The following is a 26,826-nucleotide window of genomic DNA, read 5'->3' on the forward strand; positions in this document are numbered from 1 at the left end:
TACATCAGTGGTATTTTTTCCATGCTGTTCTGACTTGCTGTTCTGACTTGCTGTTCATGTAGGATCATTCAGACATATGAAACAATTAAGAATTGCCAAAAAATTAGCTCCAGTATTATTTTGCAGTACTACAGGTAAGTGTTGGCAAGATCAGTTTCTGAAGAATCAAATACTAGACCCATGTGTGTTGGTTTTTTTCCATAGTGTAATTCTGAATTAATTTTCTCTAACAGAAAATTAATCCTACTTAACTAATGAAATGCAGGTCTAGGTACTAGTCTGATCTTTACTGCTGACATGCATCAATCCTAATGAAATCTGCAGCACTCCTGCACTCTTTAGTAGCTCTGAATATTATTCCAATCTCAGCCTGTGATATTCAAAAGCAAATGAGGAACTACATAAATGCCTCCCCCTGTCACTGAAGTGCAGTGGGTTAGGTGATGGGATTCTCAAAGCCTTCTAAATTCTTGGCATTCAGGAAAGAAAATGCCAGGGCTCAAGTAACAAATACTTGAGTTGTTTCTCAAAGCCACTTTATTAAATTGGACTCCTTTAAACAAGTTTAGTACCAAGTAAGTACGGTATATTAGACCTAAAAATATTTTTTTTCAAATCTATACTTTTTAGTGGTCTAATGGTTACTTTTTGAAGAACCTGTGACCTTTCAAAATACTATATGTTCTCAAAAAACCTGGTGTCTAGTATTAACCATGTTGTGGTTTCATGGAAGACATTTTGAGAATTTCGGATCCATCTTGTTCAGCTACACCTTCTCTATTATGATTAATGGACGAACATACACGTTTGAATTCTTTGAATAGCTTTAAAAAGTCTCACATTTTTTATTTGTCTATTTTATAGGACATGAAAAAAGCCCCGTCAACCCTCAAGGCATTAAAGCACAGTGCTTTAATTACACAATGCCCATTAATGCTAATAAATTTCATGCTAAAGACCTATGCTGTACTGTACCAGTGCCAACTAAAACATAAGTCTCCTTCCTTTTCAAGCCCTGTGTCACACACTGCCTGGACGTGCGGCCATTAAAATGAGCGCAGTTGCAACAACAGGCATCAGACACAGATGCAAGATTTCATGTTGACTTTCAACAGCTTCTATAGATTGAAATAATGTTAACATTTGTTTTTCAAGTATTTAGATAGGAATACCGTTAGGTGAGTGATGGAACATGTGTGAAAGCAAATGATAATTTTTTCACTGCTGCACTCTTCCGATAATCTGATATAACCTGAGTTTTCTTTGTGAAGAGTACTTTGTATTGATACTCTGAAGAAGGAGTTTACCAGCTGTATAAGATAAAGCATGTTTGTAACTGTTCATAAATCTTATTTCATTCTCTGCTGTTTCTCTTACCTAAGTCATTAACTGCAGACTTTTTTTTTCTTCCATGTAGCTCTTCTGTTTACATTTCTAGAATTTCACCTCAGAACTAAATTTCCTTTTCTCTTGGAATATTCTTGGAAATCAGGCAGTCATATTATTCTTGATCTATGTGTACAAGTACAGCAGTTCTACTTTCAGGGTGGGTGGGGTAGAGGAAGAGTTTGAGATTCAGTTTGTGAGACTTTGAAGTGAGGGGAATGTGACAGTAGATGTATCAAACTGGGAGCTGCAGACTTTTTTTCATCTCTGCAGTAAGATAACATCTAGAATCTCTCTGTACTAATAAAATGAAAATGATGGTTTGATTTGGTGAGAATGGAGACCAAATGGACACAACTATGCATTTAGGAGGGGCTGAGTGATGGTTGGATGGTAAAATGCATAAAAAACCCCAAAATAATTTAGATACTGACTGGCTATGAGATGTTACAATATGCCTAGAGTTAGCAAGTGAGGGGATAGTGGGATCAGCCAAAGGAATGTAAAGAAATTTCATGACAAATAAACGTGGATTTGTAGCTAAATGGGCAGTGTTCAAGTTTTCTGATGTTCCTGGTACTTTTCACCTCAGGTATAATGTGGAGAATAGGGTTGGGTTTTGGTTTGGTGGTGGTTTATTGGTTTTTTTTTTTTTTTTTTTTTTTTTTGGGTTGTTTGGGTTTTTTTTTTTTTGTTTGTTTGTTTGTTTTTTTTTTAATAAATAGTTCTGGACTATCCCCAATCCTTGTGTAACAATCAGTGTTGATATCCTGAAGGGGATTTATTAGTTAGTCAAAGGATTACCAGCCCTTTCTTTCTTAAGTCTTTTGGCAGAGCAGTGTTCAGGAGCAGACAGAAGTGAAGAGAGGCAGCACCTGGGTTCAGAGTCAGAAATGTGCCACATCCTCATGGGCTGAAGGAAGGGGAACGTGAGGGTAAACCCAGCAGAGAGCTGAGCTCTCTGCCCATGGTCCTTCCTGCAAGGCAGAGGGCCCTTGAGGGTCTTTTTAGAGTGCTCTCAGCAGTTGTTTATCCTCAATCACAAACCTGTTGATTCAGGGCATTAATCACATTTTTAGAATGTTTATCTTCTGTTTATACTGCATTAGTGTTCTGCTGCAAGACCAAAAGACTTCGGCTGAATTTTAGTGCCTTTGTAGAAGCAGCCTCGCGTAAGACAAAGTATATTACACGTGGAGAGTTTGTAAGACTGCTACATGTTGATTAGCACTAATTATCAGAGCTGGGAGCATTTTGAAAACCTTTCTGATGACTAAAACTCCATTTTACACCTCTACTTCCTAAACTGCCCATCTGGTAGGAGGTTATGTTATTTTTAACAGTAGCTTCTTTTGCCACTGAGTCCTGAAGAATCACACTTAAAGCAATAGTTTCTAATCTAATTCTAGTAATTCTAATCTGTTGTGAATATCCTTTTTATTTTTAAATTACTGAGAATCTTGAGCTGTCCCAAATCTTCCCCACCATAAAATGGACTTTCCCCCAACTTTGACTAGTTTCAAGAAGAAATCCTACTGTTGATTCTTCTCCTGCTCTGCTTGCCTGCATTCACCTCACTGCTGCTCTCCCTGCTCAGAGGTAGACCTGTTCCAACTCAGCGAGGAGTGCCAGTCATGAAAGTAGTAAACTTGGTATGAAAAGCTTGAGAACTTGGATGCGCCAAGGTGCCAGGCTTTTAAACTCATTGTAACTTTATCGATGACACCCTGGGGGAAGCATCTTTTCGTAGTAAACACAGTCAAACAGATTTCAGCTAAAGAGCTGGATTTACTTTGTTTTGGTTGTGTACTACAGCTTTATTGGGAGATGATTTAGAGCAACAGCCGTGACCTCTTAGTTTGGATCATCTTAAACTGAAGGTTCTCCATGACTGAAAATGTTTTTCTGTCTTTATGGGATCTTTCCTTCTCCTACCCCCTGTAGCACTTTGCAGCTTAAAAAAAAGCCATGTGTCAAATAGCATTTGTTGAGTTTACTCAATAAGCACATATAATTTCACTTTTTCTTCATTCATTCATTCCTGCTCTGCTTTTGAGATTACACATGTGCCTGTGTCCTATTCTTCTCCCTAGTAGTTTCTACATGAAATCTATTTTCCCTGAAAAAAAAGGAATCTTTGTGTCTTTGTCTGCTCACTAGCTTTCAGGCATGTTTTGGCAGGGGCTCTGACTGTCGAGGCACTGGAGAGGAGGGGCCTTGCATTCATTTGTCAGCTTTTCTTGCATCTGTAATTTTTGCCCACTCAGCAGTACTGGAGGGGCTTAAAAAGGGGGAGAACTTGCAGTTGTTGAAAGTCAAACTCCTGAAACAACTGCCAGACTGTAACAGTTTGGGAAAGAGGTGTGTGTGAGAGAACAACAAATGCTTTGGCTAAAGCCAGCTTTAGCTTTAAGGTTTTAGCAACTCTCCATTTCATGTAATTGCATGCCTTTTCCCCATAGATCTTTACAGGCAATGGTACTGTGTTTTTATAGATTTGCTCATTATGAGTTGATAAACTGGCTTTTCTTAATGATGATGAAAATAATTTCACTGGTGTTTAAGACTTGGTTGATTCCAGCCAACAGTTTAATTTAAAATGCTTGTCTTCTCCAATTTTTGTCATAATCCTTTCCTGCAGTCTCCCTTCGCAAGCTGGGTGCTTTCATCTCCTCATGTAATGTAACTGAACAGAAATTAGTTAATATTTTTATTATTAGAAGACAGATCCCTTCATACTAAGGAAAGTATTTTTCCTCTTCAGCTTTTTATGGAATATTAAAGTTGATCTCTCCTCCTCATTTCAGTAGGCTATTTAAGCTCAGGGCTCATACTGTGAGCTGTTAATTAATCAGTGTGACAGATGAAGAAAGTATCCAACTATGAAAGGAAACCTAACTTCAGTGACTAACAATAAGAATGTGAGCCCAAATGATTTAAAGGATTTTTTTTTTGTGAATGTGTGATAAGGAGCCTTAAGCTGTTTGAGGTAACGATGGGGTTTTTTTTGCTCAGATTGTGTCACTGCACAAACATTAAAGGGCTCATCAATATTTTGTCTTGAAAAGTCTAGACAGGAGTTAAAAGAGCCTCTCCTACAGTTTGAAGAGATCCTGTTTCCCATAATTAATAACAGGAAGCAAGTAAATAAGGCTTTACTGACAAATGAAACAGCAACAGTAACATGTACCCAGAAACATTAGCTCCTGGCTGAGAAATGTAGCTGAGGTCTGCTGGTTTTAGTGTACAGGAAAAGATCGCTGTGGAGGCACAGTAGAGCTTTGCTCATGTCTAATTCAGTTATGTGAGAGCAGACTAAAAGTCAAAAAGTAATGATAATGCATTGTAATTATTGAGAGTGATTTGTGACCTTTGTTTACATCTGTGTTGCAGTCCAAGAACTCTTCCCCTGTCATTATTTGAAATTCTTTGAACTCAAAAGGAGATTTTCATGTTTATGTAAAAGCTACCAGAAGGCATTTCAGACATTTCCTGGAACAAACTGTATATATGTATTTTAGGAAGATAAGAAATGAAAGGCAACTTGAGGAAAAGCTTTCCATTTTCTTCCTTTTTGAAGATTTTGTTTTCCCTTCAAACCTACCTTTTCAGAAAGTAGTTGGAAACCCTTCTCTCCCCCGCCCAATTCCTCTTGTTAAAATCAGTTCAACAACAAAATGGGACTTAGACCCTCATCTCTTCTGTACCAGTGTAAAACCAGAGCAGTGCTATTTATCTCACTGAGCTGTTAAGTACATTTCAGTAACTCCACATTGTGCAAACAAAACTTCAGCCTTGCTCTTGCTGCCATACTTCTGATTTCTTTGGTTTTTTGGGTTACCCTGGAGGGGTAGGCTGGAGGTGCAGGAAAAGGAGGAGGTTTCTGTCTGTGTGGCTGGGGGATTGGTTGTTTTCCTAGGGAGCAGCAATGACTGAATGCAATATTCAGAAGTACTGGGAAGCACATTTAACTCTGTGTTTGTGCTGGACCTTAAGTCTGGGGTTGTTGAATTATGGGTTCATAGTCTGGCATGCTGACTATATGATACAACTGTGTGATACAGACTGTTTGTCATCTTCTTGCTGACCTTGAAAAGAGAAGAAAAGTGAATTTGTTTCACTGATTCTTAGATACACTGGACAGTAAATTCCTGCTTTAGCTATTTAATTCCCCCCCTTAGGTGAGCTGTTGGGCTTTCAGCTAAAAATGACAAGATAGGACAAAATAAGCTTGTTTGTAGAGCTGATGTTTTTTCCTTTTCTGTATATATTAGAAGATTAACAGCCGTTGCTCCACAGAAGCATGGTGATGAATACTAAATAGTCCACCATAAGGCATTTTGGAAGGAATTCAGTAAATTCAAAGACACCCCAACATTGTATTCCATAACTTTTTCCACTGACTGTAGCTTGTACTATTAAAGCAACAGACTATATCCCAAAGGAGGACCACACTGTTTACAATACCTTGTCAGGTTAAAATGTTTCCTGGCAGTTATTCTTTTATTGTTGACTGATTAAGTGAGATATTTGAGCACATGCATCTAACCTTAATCATAAGCTTCTCCCATTTTCCTCAATGAGTTTCTATATTTTCACAGTTCATAACTGGACTTCTGTTATCTTCTAAATGCCTTTCCCTCCTCTGCTAAGTACTGAGTTCTTCCCCTTGAATCATGCATGCCAATATCTAGCTAGACTTATAGCTTTTAAATGAGACAACCTGTGGAATGTGGTGCTACTTGCCACAAGTTCTTATCTCCTTACTGAAAATAAATAGCTGATGTCACTGCAAATGCCAATTGTAACAGAGAGAAGTCAGAGACAACAGTTGAAGGTGTACTTTCAGGGTACCTATAAGGAGTTTTATCAAGTTTTTTCCCTAGCTCAGAGCTGTAATAACTCATGAGCTCTGAATGAAGTTTATTGTAGAAATGGCATTTTCTTTGCCACAAAAAGTTACCCTACACAGCAAAGCTGTGAATAAAATTGCATTACTTTTTCATTTATTTTAGATCTTTGAAAATCATGTGTCTAGACCTATTATGTGCAGCATACAGGGTTAGGATTTTTTCTAATTTAAAAGGAAACAATATACAAATCTCTTTAATACCAAACTTGAATATCTTCAATGTCATGTTCCAGAAAATATTCTTATATTGAGCCTGATCTTTGTATTCAGTTTTTGATGTGGTTTTTGCATTAAAAAGGTGGAAATTTCCATGTTTAGGGTGCTTCTTTTAGAAAGAAAGGTGATCCATCAGTGAACAGTTTGAATTCATTGAACTGTCAGATTATATATTACCAGTGCTGTGTGCACTGGTACATATAGTTTGTTTAAATGCATATTTCAGAGAGATTAATGACTATAGTAAATACCAGACTAATGTAGAGTAAGATTCCTGATATAACCTCAGTTTAATCTAAAGGTGCTGATATGAAATGCTACAGTTCTAACAGGACCAGGTATTGGTGGCAACATTTTGCTATCTTTAGTCTTATAGTATACAGTCTCCAAGTGGAACCCTTTATAACTAGCAGTTTCCAGGTTATTATCTAGATTTCCTGTTTGCATTATGTGGTATTGTAAGGATCATCTCGTGCCTTTTTCCAAAAGAATGAAGACTCTTCTTGATAGGGTATTATCTAAACCCTACTCTGTTAAAGTCGCCAGGTTCAAAGTAACTGCAATTACTCTGATTATACCTCACCTTTTAATACAATAATCTTTTTTGCCCTCCAGGATTTTTAATTACTTTTAGCATACTTTTCCTTTGTGTGTGCGCTTGTGACTGGACCTTGTTCTCCTTAATTTTAAAATACTTTCTACTTTAAAGATTTGTTTCTGATTTAACAGCAGACTCCTTATAAGAAACTTAGCTAGAAGAAAATAAAGAAAAATGAATTTTCATTCAACTTCAAATATAAAAATTTTTAATTAAATTCCATACCATTATTGAAATATGTAAAGAATATATTTTTATGGTGCTTCACATTTACTGTAGGAAGTCCTTGAAAATCCCTTTAATTCTTAGAAATTGGGAAGCTCTGCTTATTTCTTTTAAGCAATAAACTTACTTTGGCATACAATTTAAAGAAGATATTCCTATTCATCCTCCTTTTAAATTAAATAATGATTGTATGGGTGGAAATACTGTAAATGACTGTGAAGGTGGTAAAGTAGAAGCAAGCAGATGGATTAAGACTTAAAGAATTTGCCCCAGAGTTCCTTTTAGCATGACTGCTGTTGACTGCCTCTTGGAAAGTTTGGCCTACTGTGTGCAAAAGCTCCCCAGGCTGTCAGGGAGCAGAACAGAAGTGAAATAGAACAACTGCTCAGAACTGCCATCAGGTAATAAAATCCATGGATAGCCAATAGGATATGTGAATTCAGGCATTTAATTTTCAGAGGTATTCACTTTAGAGATTCAATTTAAAAAGAGGTTTAAACTTTCAGTTTCTTCTTTGTAAAATAGGGAACAGAAGATACCTGCTAACATTAGAAAAGATCTTTGAAAGGGACAGACACTTACTGCTACATTTATTTCAGTGATGCTGTAGAGTGAGAGGCCTCCTGGCTCTCCCAAGTATTTCTGTCATGTATCCTACAAGGGGTTCACAAGGGGGGGCAATGCCCTGAGAGTCTTCACTGTGCTCTCACGATTGTGACAGTCAGTATTGGGAGTCAAAAATGGAGAGAAATTCCAATACTTCACATGCAGATTCTGGAAGTTAAAATCTTTCCTTTACACAGAATAGTAATTGAAAAAAAAATAAATTCCTGTAATGCCCTCTTTAACCATTAGAAACTCAAATGCACCACTGTAATCAGAGGAAGAAATAGTAGAGTTGCATCTTTTTTTGGCAGCAGAGAAGTAAGGGAATACCTGCAGCTATTATTTCTTGATGTCCTAGTTTAAGTTCAGACTCACTTAATCAATGTGCCTCATCTTCTCACTCCTTTAAACACAGCTACCTGTATTTTTTGAAAAGCCAGGAGATAGGAATATGAGAGGATGAAACAGGACTTCTATTTGTTTACTTAAATGTTCTCATAAAATATTTTGTAGCTACCTTGAACTGCACCTTTCCAGAAGCATTATTTCTCCCAGGTGACCTAAATATAATGTGACCAGTTAAATAAATGCATTTTTGGGTTTTTTTATAGTAAAGCATATAGGGATGTAGAACAAAAGAGAGTGGTATTTTCCTCTTCCACTGCTTTTCCCCTGAAAGGAGGTAATTTTCTATTCTCATAAAGAACAAGTACTATTCTCTTTTGTAGGTATCCAGTTCTTTTTCTATTTTACTTTTTTGAAGTTCTTATTTTTTTACTAGACTGTATTATTGACACAGGTGTAGTAGAAGCCTTCATTTATGGTACAGGAAGGGAGTTCTGTTAAACAACTTTTACCTTTTTTGCCAGGTCCTGTACAGTACTTCCTCCCTAAAGTCATTATAGGATGTGGGACAGAGATGGCAAACTTGTTTCATAGGTATATAATATGCCAAATAATATTGGTGTATGCAGTGAGTCTTGTCTTTTTGAAGTAGTATGGCATACAATACCTCATTTTACTAATTAAATTAGCATATATAGACATTAACATTAAAATGCTTCTTGCCTTCATGTTAGGGCAGGTTGTACCTGTCAAAGTTTCCTCTCCATCTTGTTTCACTTTCAGAGTTTCGATCTGCTTCTCATGTGCAGTAAAGCCATTGTTGGGACACTCTGGGGGTGGTTCTGCCTGGCTGAAACAATTTGGCTTTTTGTTTGTTCCTCCACCACCAATTGTCCTGGTAAAGGCAGCAGAGCGGTGCATGGCCTGGGCAGTGTTGCTGCTGTGCAGATACTACAGCCTGGCCAGTGGTGTTGGTTCAGTGAAAGCGGTTTCAACAGTACATTTTAATTCTTTTCAACTAGGAGGAAAACTTAAATCACTCTCTATCCTGCAAAAACACTTTACCTCATGATGCTGAGTTCTGACATTGCAGAAGAATGCTTTGACTCTGCATTTTGAATGCTTCTAGACAAAATTTCTCTCTGCAAAGATAAGCAGAACTTAGTGAACTGAGACCTCCTTTGTGTTCCTTTTGTTGCTCTTTTTGATTGACTGTTAAAATAATTTTTCCTCTTAATCACTAAACGATGCAGAATTGCATATTCATTTCTTTAAAAATGAAGTGTTACACTGATCCTTCTGCCTTAAAATGTGTGGAGAAAGTTTCGTAAAAATTCATGTAAGGAAAAAATTGACAGGCTAAAGTACCAGCATGATTTAAGTATATAAAGTAGGGTGCATTAAGGTTTTACTGGTGTTTGGCTTTGTTTTTTGGAGAGGCTTTTGTGGGGGTTGTTGTTGTTTTTAATCTGGAGATCTCTAATCTTGATAAGACTCCACTGAACAAAGAAATTTTAGTCATCCTCCACCTTCTAATCCCAAGCCTACATCCCAAGTGGGCTTCCACTTGATAAAGGAAGATACATATTTGTTAAATATTTGTGTGCCTCTCTTTTAATCATATAAACCTTTCTAATTGAATGGTATTGTGTCTTTGTACAGAAATAACTCCCTCTTTTGTTGGATAGTATTTTTTTATGGTATTGCAATAAACAAACCAGGATTTTAACTTGGGAGGCAACTTCCTGGTGTTAAAACCCAACAAAAGCAAGTCCAGCACGTGATTCACAGTGAGAAATTTCTCTTAAGGGATTTGCCCCAAATTTGATGGTCTCTTAAAATACTTACAGGTTCTGAATTTGTATTTTTTATTAATTCTACAACTCAAACAGACAAATCTTTGAAGACTCTCTGAAACATTCCCCCCTTCTTTTAAAAAGAATTTTTGAAGTGTATACCTTGCCCTGTTCATAGCTTTAAAATGGAAGATGAAGGCTGTGGTAAAGACTCTTCTGCTGAATTCCTGTGAAACACTGAGTTTTCTCCATGAGAAATCCTCTGCAATCAGTACCAAATACCACAATAGCATGGCTTGGAAAATGGAATCCTGCAGTAACTTTGATAAAGGCTGAAGATGTTTCTCAGAAAGAGAAGTATCTTTAACATTCTCATCTACAATACCATGATGAAGGTTTTGAAGGCCCAGCAGAAGGGTCTCAGGTACCTTTGTTAGCTGCACATTTGCTTAGCTGTGGTCATAAACAGAGGCTGAAAAGATCTTTATCTTCTCTGCCTTGTTACAGGTATCACCTATTTTGTGATGGTGGAATCTGTGGCAGCAGAATTATTTTTAAAACAGAGCTGAATCTCATTTATTTTCCTCTTTTCCCCCAAACTGCACTAATCGAAGTCCAAAAGCCATCCTTCCCCTTTCCTGAATAAATTTGCATAACTCATAGCAATTGCAATTCTCTATTAAAACACCTGAAAAGTCGATTTGGATCTGGGATTGTGATAAATGTACTTTATCTGGGGGACTGATCTTAGAGCATTGTTATATTTTATTAGGTGATTTTACTGGATATTTAATTGGACAATTTGGGACAAGTAGATGCACTTGTCCAAAATGGACTAAAAACTTTTTATTAGAAATTATTTAGGTTGGTACTGTTGCACATAAGATTGCTTGCAAATTTCCTCACAAATTTTGTATTTAGTTCTATATTGAGTTGTTATTATGCCAAACAAATCTGAGGTACTTCTGGCCCACTACATTAAGCACTAAGTAACTTAGTGGGAGGCCGTGTTGTTGTGCTTGTATAAGCTTGAGATAAAGTATCATTACTCAGTATGTTGAATACATGTGACCACTGAATGCTAGGTTGCTAATTTATACTAAGTCCTTCAAATAAAGAAATGAATCACTGTATACCATTCATTGCTACTTTTTTAAACTGGGAAACTGATAAATATTTCATGACCACAGGTAAGCAGAAAACTCACTTTTTCCAGTCCACAAAACTTTGAGTTCAAAACTAGTCCTGTTCTACACTGAATTTCAGTGAAATTTAGAAATAACGAAGAGATCTGTCTGAAATAGTCGATTTACTGCTAAATGCGAAACAGCTATTTTGGAGTCAGTGTGTCTGTTTTTTGACTATAAATTCCCTTTTAATCCCTGGAAATGTTTTCTGAACGAGTTTTCTTTTAAAATTATACCACTCCACATGAAGTTTAACTTTATGAATCACCATCCTCCAGCTTGACAGAAAAGCTGATATTCAAAGACTGCAGTACTTGTGAATAAGGAGTCAAACATGAAGTGAAATCTTCTTACGTTTTTGGTGAGAAGTGGCACTTGATCCTTGAGGCAAAGAAATTCACTTCAACCTACATGACACATCACATTACGAGCAAGTGCACTGGCAGGGCTATAAGATGAAATGCCATTTTCTGTTAAGTTAAAAGTAGGACACGTTTTTTCCATTTCTGAGAGTTCTATCACTTCATATAGTTGCTTTTGGAAATGAAAAATGGCAACAGTCCTGTACAGAAGTGGCCTATGAATTACAGAAAAGCAGCTTATGCTGAGTAGTGTGGCACAAGAAGATGCCTGGCATTTCATGAGGAGAAAATGTAGCGCAGTCACGTGGAGATTACAGAGCCCACAAAATTTAGTTATGCTAAGTCTCTTTTTCTTAAATTGAGATAAGAATGAATAAAATATAATAAGTTATATTTTTAGCAGGTTTATAGATGTTCAGTATGCTTACAGAACTTGTACAGTAAGTACAGAGAGAAAAGAGATAATATGGGGGTTTTTAGGTTTGTTAATTTCAGTATCCTGATCTAAATTACTGCTGCTTGGCTCTGAGGTTGATATATAACTCTGTGTATCATATAACATACAGAACTACCTAGATTTCTCTGTTACTCTATAGCAGTGTCCAAAAGATGGTCTGCGTTGGTTTATAGTAGCATGAATAAAGGGAATAATCCTAACACAGCTTCTCACAGCTTGGGAATCAGGGAATAAACAAAGCGGAGTTTCTCATATTTCATCATTCTGAATCTGGAACAGGAGCCCAGATGAACCTGGGCGTCCTGCTGGCTTCACCAGTTTTTCCTTAAGGAAGCTTATAAAAATGTTTTAATCTACACTTACAGTTTTGTTTAATTGTCATTCTGGTGTTTATGTTGGAATTGTGTTCTACATATGGATAAAAACAACTATAAGGCCATAGAGGTGATGGAATTAATGAAGATAATTTTATTCTTTGCACCATAGTTTGATAAATTGCCTTGTTTTAAGATTTTTGTTGTTGTTTTAATAGCTTTGAGACAATTTTATTTTTAAGAGTTTGAATCAATGGAAAATAATAACTAAGACTTAAAACCAAGAAATATACTGCAGTGAGGACTGTAACCCTATCTCACAAAAGCTTTTGCTTATAATAATAAAGACTGGAGTTGCAATTAGCTTTTTTGGAGTGTTTTTCACTCCAGCTGCACCAGACAATACTCTGACTTGTAGTTAATACATACAGACATATCTACTTATTTTCCTTTGCATTGCAGCATGTGTACTTCCCTAATTGGCAGCTTGCCATTTATATGTGGAAAACAAGATTGTGTTAGCAAGAGGGAGAGAGTGAGATATCAAATGTCTGCAGTGCACAAATTTCTTACTTAGATTACTGAAAGGAGAAGAGATTTAAATTTGAATTTAATTATTTGGATCACAGTGCACTTAGATCTTCTGTAAGGCTATATATGAGTTACAAATAACCAAAGTCCAACTTAAAACTCAGACTGCCTCTGTGCGATTTCACTTTAGGACCACCCGTTACTTTCATTTAACATGGAATCTATGTGATATCCAGAAAGAATGGATAGATTCAATAAACCCACTCAAGTTTTCTCTTAATACTGAAACTTACATCAAACTACTAAGATACTGTTCTACCCTAATGAAGGATGGGATTGTGAAGGCATTCTGGTTTAGTTTTGGGAAGTTAAACATCATATGTAGGAACAAGATGATGGAATACAATGTTCTAGGAAATAAATGTCCTTATGCTATACAGGAACAAAAAAATTAGCATTGATATCCCACACATTTTTGTAAATTAGAGAAGTGATGTAATGACAAGAGCTCTATCAGGTGCTATATCACTGTCCTTTTAAATGGATGTATTGCTAATCTGATTGAGGATCACTTGACACCAATTTCATATGGTCTAGCTAGGCCAGCACAGTGTATCTTGAAATAAAGCATTAAAATCAATTTTATCTCCCTGGGAAAGTCTTGCTATGTCTTCAAATTTCCCTTGCTACATCTTAAGTGAAATTTATCGTGAGTAGAACCAACTGTAATTCTGGATTTTGTCTGAGAAGTCAAACTTTCCACTCGTACAAAATACTTACATAGAACCAACAAATTTTAACTAACTACCTAAATTCTAGAAGACAGAATTTTAGTTCTTTATAAGCATGGATCTTGCATGTTTTAAGACATTCACAGCTTAAGGGCACAGAAATAATTATTTTAAATGCTTTCAGGAAGACTCAGTTTAGGACTTCAGTTTCCTTAAATTCATTTTGTCAGCATCCCTTTTTCTCTTCAGTGTATGACAAGTGCTTGTACTAATTCAGGTGTTGCAGATTACAAACTGAAAAGTATTGTGTGTTTTGTGCCTGCCAACCTAAGGAACTGAATGAATAGGTTTTGAGTACTCAAAAGCAATGCCTTTCTAGACAGAGTACTTGAATTAGACAGACTCTGAAGGCTTTCTGACACAGGCTGTCTGCCATAGCTTGCATAAATCTGTGCTGAATGAATACTCAACCAGAATTACTTGAAAAGAGTCAGTAAAAGTACTGCCAAATGAAGCAAACAATTCTCTTAGCTCTGTAAAACTGAGGTGGTCATCAATGAACGTAAGTCACTACTGTATTAAGGATTTAGTTATTAGAGGTGATAGGAACAGTGGAACACAGTTAAAATCACCAAAGTTTGCCATCTCTATTCCAATCTTGCGTTTTATAGTTCTCATCCTGAATTTAGGGAATTCAGTATCTTCCCTGATGTAATCAGCCAGAAGTGACTCTGTTCAATGCATATAATCCACTGTCTTAACAGTCTGTATGATCTCCACAGATTTTAAAAGAATTTCCAACTGAAGGAGCTAGCCTTCAGCTCAGCTTTGCTGGGAGCTTATCCAGTTTGTCACACAGGAGTTGATTCACTTCCATGAATTTGAGCACATCTTTTCCTTCTTTGCCCTTTCTGTTTATTAAATATAGTAGCCCCTATTCTCTAGACAGATTTTGTCAGCTGAAACACAGCAGGTAAAACAGGTACAGAAACTTTCCAGACAATGCAAAGTGATCGTTTAAGCACCAACAGTAGCCTCTTAAATATTTTTCATTTAGGTGTTTCTGTGAAAATCTTGACATCGTGTCATCTGCACATCTAACTAACTTTAACTTTTAGATTAGATCCACACATCTAATCTAACTAACTTTTGAGCTGGCTGGTAAAATGATGATACTAAATAAAACACACATATCAACAGAGTTCGGAAAAAGTTGGGTGGTGTAATTGCCTTTATCAGTCTTCACAGAATTGTTTTCTCTCATCAGCACACCTATAATATCTTGTTACACAACTCTGACTCTGGCCTCACAGTTTTGAGGATAAACTAGTCACCCTTCATGATCCAGTTCCAGAGATATAAAGCATGTTTGCCCTGCTTCATTCCACTAAAAAGGTGTTTCCCTCCAAAATTTCTGTATTTTCCTCATCTTCTCACCCTTGCAGGTAAAACCAGTCACTTTCCAAGTGCTCTAATGAAGCAATATAATTTTATTATGTGGCTTAAAGGACAGCTAGAAAATATATAAATACCTGCTTACAATTGAAGTTTATATAATTCTCTTTTAGTCTGAAATAAGTTTTTATTAAGTTTTCATAATAAGCTGTTTTGTTCCTAGTAGGCATCCTTTAAGAAATACAAAAAATATATTAGGATCAGTGTTATAGGACCATGAGTCAATTATCCTTATGAAGAAATAAAGTGAAAGAACTGTTTGAATAAGAAACGTTATTAACTGAAAACTGTATTTTAGTTTGAGAGTATATAGAGAAATGAGATGTTCTGTCAGCATCACAGAGATAAAGTAGTGCTGGTCTGTTGAGGGAAGCACTTACACTTAAAACACTGTTTTGGAGGGACTTTTTTAGATTTTGCTAATGTCAGTGAAAGGTAGAGTTACCAGCTCTGGAAGGCAAAAGTGCACAACTTCCATTTGCCTCAGCAAACTTCTGCTTTTGTTTTTAATCAATCTGGAAATAATTTGAGTATGAAAATAATGAGTATTCTCATGAAAAATCTGTTTTAATGCTGCTTTTAACTGTAATGCTTAGGAAATGTGTTCTTGATTTCTCAAGATAGGTATTCTGGTACGTAACAATAGGAAAGGCACTATATGAGGGAGACATTGTCTCCTTGTTGTTCTTAGAGCAGGATAAAATGTGAGGCTTCTGAGGCTGTGGGAAATGAGTTTTCCGTACATGAAATGTTTTGACTTTTAACTAAAAGATTGAGTTCTATAGTTCCACCATCTTTTAAAGATCAAATCCGCATGGCACTATATGGAATACAATATCCATTGTTCATACTTCTTGAATGACTTGGAATCATGTGTTAACATGATGAAACCAGATGGGATGTTCAAACATTAAACTCCATTCAGTGGTAGCCAGATGTCTTTCTAGGAGAACTGGGGAGAGATCCTCCAAATAGAAATTTCAGAAAAGATAGCATCTGTCAAATTTTGAGCAATTTATTCAAGTGATAAATACGTTATGTTTGTGATTCAGTAATTGCTTATCTTTTCTTAGGCAAGTTTGATCTCTCATCTTTGCTCCTGTCTTCAGCTATGGATGCATCACCTGATCCATAATGTTTATTCACCCCTAGCCCTGCTTTTCCCCTTAAATGAGGAAATAAAAGTAAAATAACTCAGCAAGTAAGCTGGGAGATACAGGGTTTGCTTTTGTCACTCAACTAACTTCTTGCAAACAAAAAAAGTGGAAAAGAGGGCAGCAGAGAACAAAGCAGGTAAGTCAAAAGCAACCTGCAGAATGTAGTACTAAATTTTAAAAAAGTTTATTGAATGGTTAGCAGCCACTCAAGAGAGTTTGTGTCTTTAGACTAGATTAATAAATGTTTCTATTATAAGCCAGTTATATCTGCAGCTAGATTTGCAGAAAATTCATGGATATCTCCTTGTGTCTGAAAAAACAAACCAAAACAAAACTTCTTCAGTTGTGCTACCTTTGACCCTTAGAAAAATTCCACTACAGTGAGCTTGCAGCCATGTGGAGAGACTGTAAATATGTTTAGACAGGTGGTACAGTCTGAGGCCTTCTTTAAGGAAATGGAAAACAATTCAGGTCTTCATTTGGAAATAATCTTATATAATGAAGTATGCCCAGTATCTTTTAGTGAAGAATGCCTTTTCCAGTGAATCTCACTGCTTGTCATGAAATAAAGTACAAGTTTTCAAACAGAACAATTGAGAAGCAGTCTCCCCCACATTTCTCTTTAATGCTATCTTAACATCTCTTATTTTACATTTGTGCAGTAAAAGAAATGACAGCCAATTTAAGTTTCTAAATTTAAAGCCTACTGGATGACAAATCCTTGGCAAGGAGGGGTGCACAATTCTAGTCTTCGTTATGTTTGCCGCCTCCTGTTGTAGAGAGCTAAGGAAAAAAGGAGCAGGAAGCTCATTAAGATCTTGTAGCCAAAGGCCACAAACCCCTCTCCCATAAAAGTCTCAAATTTTCTTGACTGTCTCCTCTTCCTTTGCAACATCCAAAACACGCAGTGAATCCTGAGGGCATCCAGCAGGAAATCATTGCTGTCTGTTCTGTGTAAATCCCAAAGAAGGAAAGAAAAGGAAAGGATATAGGCACTACATAGTGAGTTACTCATCAGAGAAGCATTGCAGGAGGAAAGAGTATAGACTTTTCTTAAGACTATAAAAGTTGGGAATTCAGCCAAGTCCCACTGGTCCTTTCAATGGCCTTGATGTTCTCACAACCTGTGCAGGCAAGGCATCATTCTCCTTTCTCCAGGAGTGTGTTGGGAACACGATGGAGGCCTAGCCCACCAGAACCTGCTGGGATGAGGCTAGAGGTGATTCCCTGTGCTGGTTGCTACAAAGGTGTTGCCATCTCCTCAGAGAAAAAATGCAGTTGTGCATCTAAGATGTAGATTCACAAACTTGATACGTGTTCAGTGCTAGTCTCTGTTCCTTTTGAACTATTTCTTAAAGTTCAGGATTTGTTTCTGTGGTATAAATTTAAACCAGTATTTCAGCATAAACCTTCTTGATTCCTCCTCGAAAAGGACAGGAACTTCATCAGCTTTTTAAGTAACTTAGGTTTCACTTCCTTCATTAGCAGGACAATAGATTTGAATTTTTTTTCATGGAAAAGACCTTAAGTTACCCCAAATTTAACACTGAGCCTGAAAAACTCAGAATATTGATACTGAAAGAACAGTCCTGATTAATGATTCTGTAAATGAAGTTGTATAAAATTTTTTCCCTCAATATAAGTACAAAGCTGACATAGGATAGTGGTTAGAGGGATATTTTTCTCCTCTTTAGGAAAAAACCAGAAAAACAAACCACTAAAAAAATCCAAGTGTTTTGAGGATTTGACTATAAAATAAAGCAGTAAAAATTGATAATTACAACTAAATACAACTAAAAAATAAGTTTTCCAATGAGGTGAGGAAAGAGGAAGCTTGCATACAAAATGTCAGGTGAATCCCACAGATTGAACTACCAATGTCCTGTAAGTTGACTTAGCAAAATTTCATGAGATGCTGCTGCTTACTTTACTGTACTATTTTGTGTTTTGAGGAAGTAACAGAAACTGATCAGTTTGCAACCCAGTTTTTTGAGGTTTCCACAATAATGAAAATGTAGATTTGAAGTCCTGATCTTTCTTGTGTCAATTTAATGAAAGTATTTCTGTATCCTCAAACTTCTCCATTAAAAGACACTATTTTATTTGCATTTATGATTTCAAGTAAAGTTTTTAAAAGTCTCATTATATATAGAATAACATTGTATATTTACGTAACTAGTTCAAATCTTTATATCTTTATGTTTTGCTGTTTGCAGAGGAATACAGTGGTTCAGGGCAGAATTGCTCAGAGAAGCAGATTGGATGGGGGTAGAAGAGATGGGTAAGAAGCTGGTAATCAGCAAATGGATTTCACAATTGGAATCTCTCTCTAGTTTTAGAATTTTGTGAGCTGATGCTCTGAAGCAAACCTGAGCTCTGGTCCTGACATTAAGAGAATCTGGAAAGAAGGATGATTCTCTTCCTTGTCTCTGATATATTAGGAAATAGTTTACTTGAAGAAAACTAGAGGATTTTTGAAGTATTATGCAAGACTGAACTATTACGTAAGAATTACAGAAGGAGACACCTGGTTGTTTGGGGGTTTTTTGTTATGGCTTTTTTCAACTGACATGAAAAAAAATAATGAAGCACAATTCACAGATATTTTGCTTTAATTTCCTTTCTTCAGATAAAATGCATAGTGAAGGCACTAGGAATGATTGTAAGTTAGAGGATGAGGGAAATGTATTCACAGGAAAATGAAGATTCAGTGGACAATGCTTTGTGTTTTAGGTGCACGTATTGCACATAGGAGAGACTGATAATTTATAAGAGTAAATGAATCAAAGCACAAGAAGAGTATCCTATTTCTGCCATGCTATCTTTTTTTCAGCAGATTTGGTATTCTATCTGACAATTATAACAAATCGGTTTAGAATTTACAGAGAATAAGACTGAGTCTCTTCTGAAAGCCATGATTTTGATGTTCCAAAATAGAAGAAAATTATTTTATATTTTTGGTAATGTAGTTTTTATTTACTTAAATTAGAATCCTGATTAATTTCAGTTTTATTAATTTTTATACTTGTAAATCATTGTAATGTCAGTTATTTGCAAATATTGCAAAACCTTCATCTTAGTTTGTAGTCCTGAAAAAAAAACCTGAAATTAGCCCCCTAAAGCAAGCTAAATGAAACCCCTTCCAGACAGAAGATTCTGATGTTCTGGGAGTGAAGGACCCAAATGGCTGCTTGCCCTGATACACAGCAGACTCAGAAGTGATGATCTTGATGAGATAGTAGGTGAAAACTATGAGAATTTTCTTCATTCTGTTTATTTCAAGTCCAACGCTTCAGTGCTCTGTGTTTCCTTTACAGAAACAATGTCTGTTTTCAGTCTGCAGAAGTAGTTGAATTCTCAGCTGTGCAAAAAATACAATTATGACAAGTACACTTGACCTTCAGTGAAATGAAGGAGAGTACCACCTGCACTAAATATGTCTTGTAAACAGTGTTGGGAGCAAAGGGATACAGTCTGGCTAGGAATCAAATCCAGTTGCATGGCTTACTGCAGTAATAACTTTTCAGGTTTTTAAAGTTTTGACTTCTAATTGTGCCCTACTCTTAAACAAGGAGTGCTGATGAGTTGCTAGCAGCTGCACTGTGAACAGGAGCACTCTTTGTGCTGAGATAAAGCTGCCCAGCTCTAGAAATAGTCTGTCATTCAAGAAACAAGCTTTCCCTCCCCCTCACCCCCCCATTATTCTCTTGTAGTTGCAGTGTTACAAATTAAATTGAAAAACATAAGAAAACTGTTTCAGGATACACTTGCAGAATATTTTGATCCATTGACCTGTGCCTACTCCTGGAATAAACTACTATATTAAGTTCCATATTTTGTTTTAAAGAAAAATCTCCCCCAAAATCAGGCCCTGTAAAACTATTTAGGTAATAAAGATGGCCTAAGCTAATTTTTATTTAGCGATGTCATAGGAAAACACTAAAATATTCCTTTAGAGAGGCACAGTGTCCTGTAAGCAGTATAGCTGCTTAAAGTATCTGAAAGGTAATCCAGTAAAATAAATGTTTTAGTCCAGATGCAAACATGTCTCTGTCATAGCAATTCCCTAAATACAAACCCTCATCTGAACTCTTTTTTTAATGAAAGTCTCACCGTGAAGTAATGCTGTGCATAGAAGATGTGTTATCCTGGGTTATTCTGGCTAGACCAGCAGGGTTTTCCATAAAGCCTACCTGCTGCTATTCACCTCTTTTAAACCAGTCCTGTTCCTCCTTTCTTTTCCCTCAATGTAATGAACATTTCTCAGCATAGCTCAGTGAGGAAGGAATGGGGGGAAGTCAGTCAGTTATTTAAAAGCTTTAAATTTATAAATAGTAATTTTTAATTTTTGGGGAGCATAGTTAGCTAGTGTGGATCACAAAGTGCAGGAACCATGACTGGGCAGTCTTGGATTTGCAGTAAGCATTATGCCACTGGAGAAGGGTGAGTTTCAGTGCCTGGTATTACAGAGTGAAAATCTTCAATGCCAGGCAAGACCCAAAGGAGCCCGAAGTCTGGCAGCACCGGGTGCATGGGGAAAATGGGCTTCTTGCCCACAGTGGCAAGAAATGCCCACAGTACCCTTTCCAGAAACAACACAACACCTCTAGTAGTCTTGAATATGATGGTACCCAGATTATATTTTCTCCTCAGAAAAGTTAAATTGTAGACCTCAAAAATCTTAGCAGCCATCTACTAAACATAAAGCATAGAGAAATAATTACGTGTGTATTTTTATATTATCTTCATTACTGAAAACTGTAAAATTAATAGATTTAAAGCACTCTTTATTTTTGTAAATCAAAATTGAAATTGTACAGACCTTATGTAGCTTAGCTCTTTTTATTATTAGCTTCTAAAACTGTTGTTTTTCTTTAAAATTTTTATCACTTCAAATCTAATTAATAACGCTACAAGAAATCAATTTTTTTTTCCTGAGGAAAATGAGGTATGTTGCCTTGACTATTTTGTAGCAATGGGTTTTGTTTTTGTCTTCCATTTCCATAGCAAAGAGAATTAATTTAAGAGAGATCAATAGAATTGCTGGCATATGTTGCACACTCCTGGTATAATTCACAGTGCTGGGGAGCATGAGATGAGTTTATATTTAATTTTGTATCTTGTTGTATGGAATTATGTAAAGTAAATACCCTTACAAAGAAGCTTTTGTTTTTATTAATTTAATGCAGTAATACTAATAAGGAAAAATGTGTAGAACAAATCACTGTGTGTACTGAGGATAAAAAAGTGTGCTAACTCTTGATATTGGGTGGGTGTAATGGATGTGTAAAGTGCTCTGTGCACTTTGCAATGTGTGAAACCTGCAAAAACTTCCAATAATGTTAAAGCACTTGCAAAAATGTTGCACCTGGAGCAGGGAGGAGTGAAGAGGGCAAAGGTCAGCATTAGGCATTAAGACACTGACTAAACAGACTTTACACTCGGTGAAAAGTCCAGACAACCCCTGCAGTGTCATCTTACAACTCTGGTTTTCTTCTTTTCAGGACATAGTAATCCATAAATACACTCAAGTCACCAGCAGCTTAGCTCTTCCCCCGCTTCTCCCCCTTTTTAACTCTCCTTTCATTTATAATTCTTACATAAAGATCTGAATTTTTAACCCTTTCCAAGTCTTTTAATCAACCTTGGGAACTGCTTTTCTTCACTGTTGTCATTTGCTAGACTTATCTTTTTAAATCCTTTTCCTAGAAAATTTCTCTCTTAGAAAAATGGTTTCAAAGAAGGTGAAAAAAATAATGCTTGAAAATAGTAGTACATATTCAGTGTATGGATAACACATTCTGGGAAATTATCTGATTTTCATTTCTAAAAAAAATCAGTTGTTAAACTCTGTAAATTACTTAAAAGCAGTCTTTGTTTCTGAAGCTTATTAACCAGACACCCTATGTAAAATATCTCATGGGATGTAGTATAGTTGTTTTTTGTTTTTTTTTCCTGCCACTACTTCTGAGCTTAATTGTTTGGATAGATGAAACTAGTTTCAGCTGGGATGCTGCAAGAGAACAAACAGAGAAAAACCTCATCAATTTCTCTAAACTGGAAAAATGCAGCGGTAAAACAAAGAGGTGTTTGTATTTTATTATACAATTAAGTCTTTCAGTTTTGCATTTATTACACTTAGTAGATGAAAGCATGAGACCAAACTGATTTTAATCATTTTATCTGATCCCATTATCCACATCCCATGGCTTGAGAGACTGGATAGACTCCTAATATAGTCTGGAGCCTCGACAGTAAAAATAGGCTGGTGAAATACAGCCCATCAGTTGCATGTAACCGTGCACATTTTGCTCACTTCCTCTCCTTGTTCTGAGCAGTGCACGAGGCTGTACTTCCATGCAGGATGTTTTCCTCTCACCCGCTTTTCACTTCCCTACCCTTTCTGTAAACCTACTGAGATGTTCAGCAGCTCTGTCACATTGCCTTTTTCATTAATTATTTTCGTCTTGTGAGCAGCACTGATGCAAGATAGCTGAAAGTCTGAGTATTTCTTTCATGCCGTACATGAATATTGATTAGTAACGACATTAATAAGAAAATGTCTCAGGTTTTTTTGTTTTGCACAGAGATCCCTCATATTTCCTCAGGAAGAGAAAGCAAAATTTCCAGTTGATGTGTGTGACATGGTCATTACTCGGTCACAAAATGGCAGCCTCAAAAGGTCTCCTGTCAAGTCTCCTGGCCAGTGCAGGCTCACTGATTTCTGTTCCTGCGCAGTGATTTTTAGCATTGCTGCTGAAGGGTTTCTAACTTAGTCTGTTCAGTGGTGGGAATCGAAGAACCACCAACAGAAAGGTGAATGTGGGAGCACAGTTTAATGGGGGCAGAACCCAGCAGAGGTATTTACTTTTCAGGTCAATGTGCTCTGTAGAAATTTAAGACCTGTTTCAGCACGATGCTTTGGGCACATGCTGAACTTCGAGGTGGTTCACTAGGTGGCCTTCAGGCTTTATAAGTAAGAATACGCTCGACGCCATTCCAGGATCAGCTCCTGGGTGCAGAACGCCAGAGGCAGTGCGTGTCTAGGGCCCAGGATTGAACTCTGGTCATGCAGTGCAGCATTTAACCCACTCTGTCTCACTGGTACCCTGGGACTGTCTGCTAAATAAGCCAATACTGGAGTCAGCATTTTAGTGGTAGGCCTTGGATGAGTATTGAATCTAGAGCATCTTAGAGATGGAGCAGTATCTTCCATTTATCCTATATTCTGGTATTTTGTTGCAAGTTAGTAAAAAATAAGAAATGAATGTTCAAGTACATGAATAACTTTTAGAAAATTAAGCAAGAACTGAATTACACTGATCTCTTGAGAAAGAGGCTGTGTATCTTGTCTTTTTGTATCTTTCTTGTTGTAGAAATACCACACCAAAAACTATCTCACTTAGTAACGAAAACAAAAGACCATTGTTCAGTCTAGTATTTTATGTTTTTTTCAAGCATGAGGTCTCTCCTGAATCCTTTCCTGTGGTATCTCTTTGCTGACCTCGTAATTATAATCACACATTCAAAACTTAAATTCTGATAATGTGACATAGATGAGAAGCCAAGCACTTAAATGACTTGCCCAAGGCTAGGAAACATCTTGCTGGAGAGCTGAAATCAGACCTTTTACCATGTCTGCCTGGCCAGACCCAAGGTCTGTGCTTTGTTTTATGTTCTCAGGCATGTTTCTTCATGCAAATGTTATTTGGACTGCATGCTTGACAAATAGTAAAGGCCATGCTGCCCACTGAATTTTCTCCTGGATTGTTTTTCACCTTAAGTTCAAAAATGATAGCAATCTTAATGAAACTGGTTTTTTCTTCAGGTTATCTTAATGAAACCATTTTCATTACTCTTTTTCAGAATTTATATTCTACAGGTGTTGCTTATTGATCTAAGCTTATAGTGACAATGTGAAGCTACCAACCATTCAAGCACAATGTTAAACTAAACTGTGAGTACAGTGAATTTGTACAAAATAGTACAGCCTTAAGTCTGTTGCTACTTTGTTGAACGAACCAAAGTTGCTCTATATTACTCTCAATTAGTCTTTTTCCCCACCCCCTTTTCTTCTGAAGGATTCCTTTTACCCACTTACCTTATCCATGGGCTACATAAACACACAGGTAGGACTTTGTACATCCCTTGCATACTCTACTTGTTAAATCTCAAGTATTGTTATATTGCTTCACACACGTCTCACTAAATGCAAATAAAATAGTAGGTAAGGCTGCAGTGATGTCCTCTGGGTGTGTATTTCTGTAGGTAATGTTTGTGTAATAAACACAGTTTTTACAGTCTGTACCTCACATGTAAATCACACAGACACAATTGAGGCTGATCACAACCAACGCAGTGTGGGTGGGATGCGTGTGGGTAAAATCTGTGTAGGTAAATTTGAAGCATTTGAAGATTACAGATGTTTTAAGGGTCAATATTTTGGACAGTGGAAAAATAAATTTTCAGACTCTTCTAAAATGTGCTTTTCAAAAATTTCTTTAAGTACCATACCCTTCAAATCTTCTGCCTTCATTAGAAAAGGTAAAGCAGTTCATGCTTTAATAGCCACATCTTTCAGTCTTTTTGGTCATTCTTTTCTTGAGTTTGTTTTTGGAGGTTTGTTTCCAGTTTCATGGGTTTTTGTTTTAATATTTGGCCATTAAATGATGTCAAGTACCTGCTTGTCTGGTGTCAGACATACATCTTCCTTGTTACATGCATTTCTAAAAGAGGAACTCACTATGAGTTTTGCCTGAATGCTACTACATTTGCTGCTGAACAAATAATATAAATTAAATATACTTAATTATTTTAGCTCATACTAGAAAATATTCAGGACAAAGGAGAGATTGATGCAGTGTGCTTTACAATGGTCCTACTGATTTCTCTACTGGCCTTTCCTCTGCACATGGTCAATTAGAATTGAAAATCCTGTGCTGATTTCATTCGCTGGAATTTTTAAGCAGGTCAGGAAGAAAGATGTTATTGAAAGGAAAAGTCTCATCTAAATAAGAAAAGAACACGTGGCCATCTGGTCTAACTGTACCATGCTGAAAGTAGTTTTGACTTTGCTCCAGTTTGAGCTTTGCAACAGTTTGCTAAAATATCAAACAGAAATACGTTTACATTAAAACAGTCTGTACTTTTTATCTATAAAAATGCAATGTACAGTTCTCTTCCTATCTGTAATGCATGAGCTCCTTTGACCCTGTTACCTCATTGAGACTGTGTTTCTGGTAGGTTCTCAAGTTACTTCAGCTCTGTAGAGGTATAAGTGAAACACCAATCTTTTGAAAGTTTTGGATGTAATTCTCAGCACTTTATTCCTAGGACTAAAAGTCACACCTCTGCTTGAACTAGGAAAAGCTCAAACAAGCAAATGCAACAGGAAGCATGGGGGGAAGAGGGGAGAGGAGAGTTTAAAAAAGGAAATTAGAACTTGAAATTTGTGTGAGTAGCACTGTGGAATTTGCACAACCAAATGTAGGCCACAGGCTAAGAGACAAGCTGTAATAGATATCAAATTTTTAAGGAATGGAGTCATAAATATACATGAGCTTCCATGATTGCATTATTTCAGCATCAGCTATTAAAAAGTTTAAAGAAGTCAGTAAAAAAACAGAGTTCAGCAATTTTCACACAAGGTAAACAAATTCTTCTTGTAAAAAACTAAAGCACACAGCTCCAAATTTGAGGTATGTGGGCAACAACAGCAGGAGAGGATAATGCCATTTTTAAAGTAACACTGGTCAGGTATCTCCTCCCTCCTCTTGGCAGAGCTTTTGTACCAGCACTCACAAAACCCAAGAGACATTAGTGGGAGAAGGAGAGAGTGCTGAACTAAACATGGAGGCAAGGACCCTGCATTCATATTCTCCAGCTTAATGCTTATCTCTTATGTGATTAGGCATTACTTTTACACTGACAAACACTGCATAAATTGCCAGCTGAAATACCCTTCTAAGACAAGATAGTGTGTAAATCACTTCTGAAGTTTAGAGACATTGATTTGCATAGGATTTCAGCCTTTAGGAAAGGATAAAAATATGATTGCCTTGTCATTTCCTTAAGAAAATGAAGGTGAGCACTTCATAATTTAGCTGCAGGCATTGTTTCAAAACACATTTTTTGAAACAAGTGACAAATTTTGTTTTAAAACATAATATGCCAGGAAAAGTTGAAAGGAAATTATCACCTTAATATTACTGAACACGTGTACATATGTATAATTTACAAATATATACTCCTCATATATGACCATTGTGCAGAGTTTGCTTGTATATTTCATATAAGCAGTGTAAATTGTTCCTTTAGAAAAGCATTCGATCCCTTATTTACAAAACAATAAAATGCAGGAATACAAATTTGACCACAGCTCTTGATTCATTCACTTAATTTTTCTGACATCTCTATTCAGGCATTTTTACTTTGCTGTGAATATTGCTGCCACTACATGCAATCTTTTGTTTGCATGTCTCCGCTGCTATTTGGAAAGGAAGTTTTTTTAAGATTAAATTTATGGGATACTTATGCTGGATTTCTTTT

At 36.5% G+C, this 26,826-nt stretch overlaps 2 long non-coding RNA genes across 15 annotated transcripts in view; one reads left to right on the plus strand and one right to left on the minus strand.

Annotated features, from left to right (window-relative positions):
* The window catches only part of LOC137479262 (uncharacterized), a 182,436-nt gene that overhangs the window by 51,293 nt on the left and 104,317 nt on the right, over positions 1-26,826 (plus strand). The gene's annotated exons all lie outside the window — the stretch shown is intronic.
* LOC137479259 (uncharacterized) overlaps positions 1-26,826 on the minus strand; it is a 61,539-nt gene that overhangs the window by 31,564 nt on the left and 3,149 nt on the right. The gene's annotated exons all lie outside the window — the stretch shown is intronic.

Source organism: Anomalospiza imberbis, chromosome 9 (assembly GCF_031753505.1).
Source record: "Anomalospiza imberbis isolate Cuckoo-Finch-1a 21T00152 chromosome 9, ASM3175350v1, whole genome shotgun sequence".
Taxonomy (NCBI): domain Eukaryota; kingdom Metazoa; phylum Chordata; class Aves; order Passeriformes; family Viduidae; genus Anomalospiza; species Anomalospiza imberbis.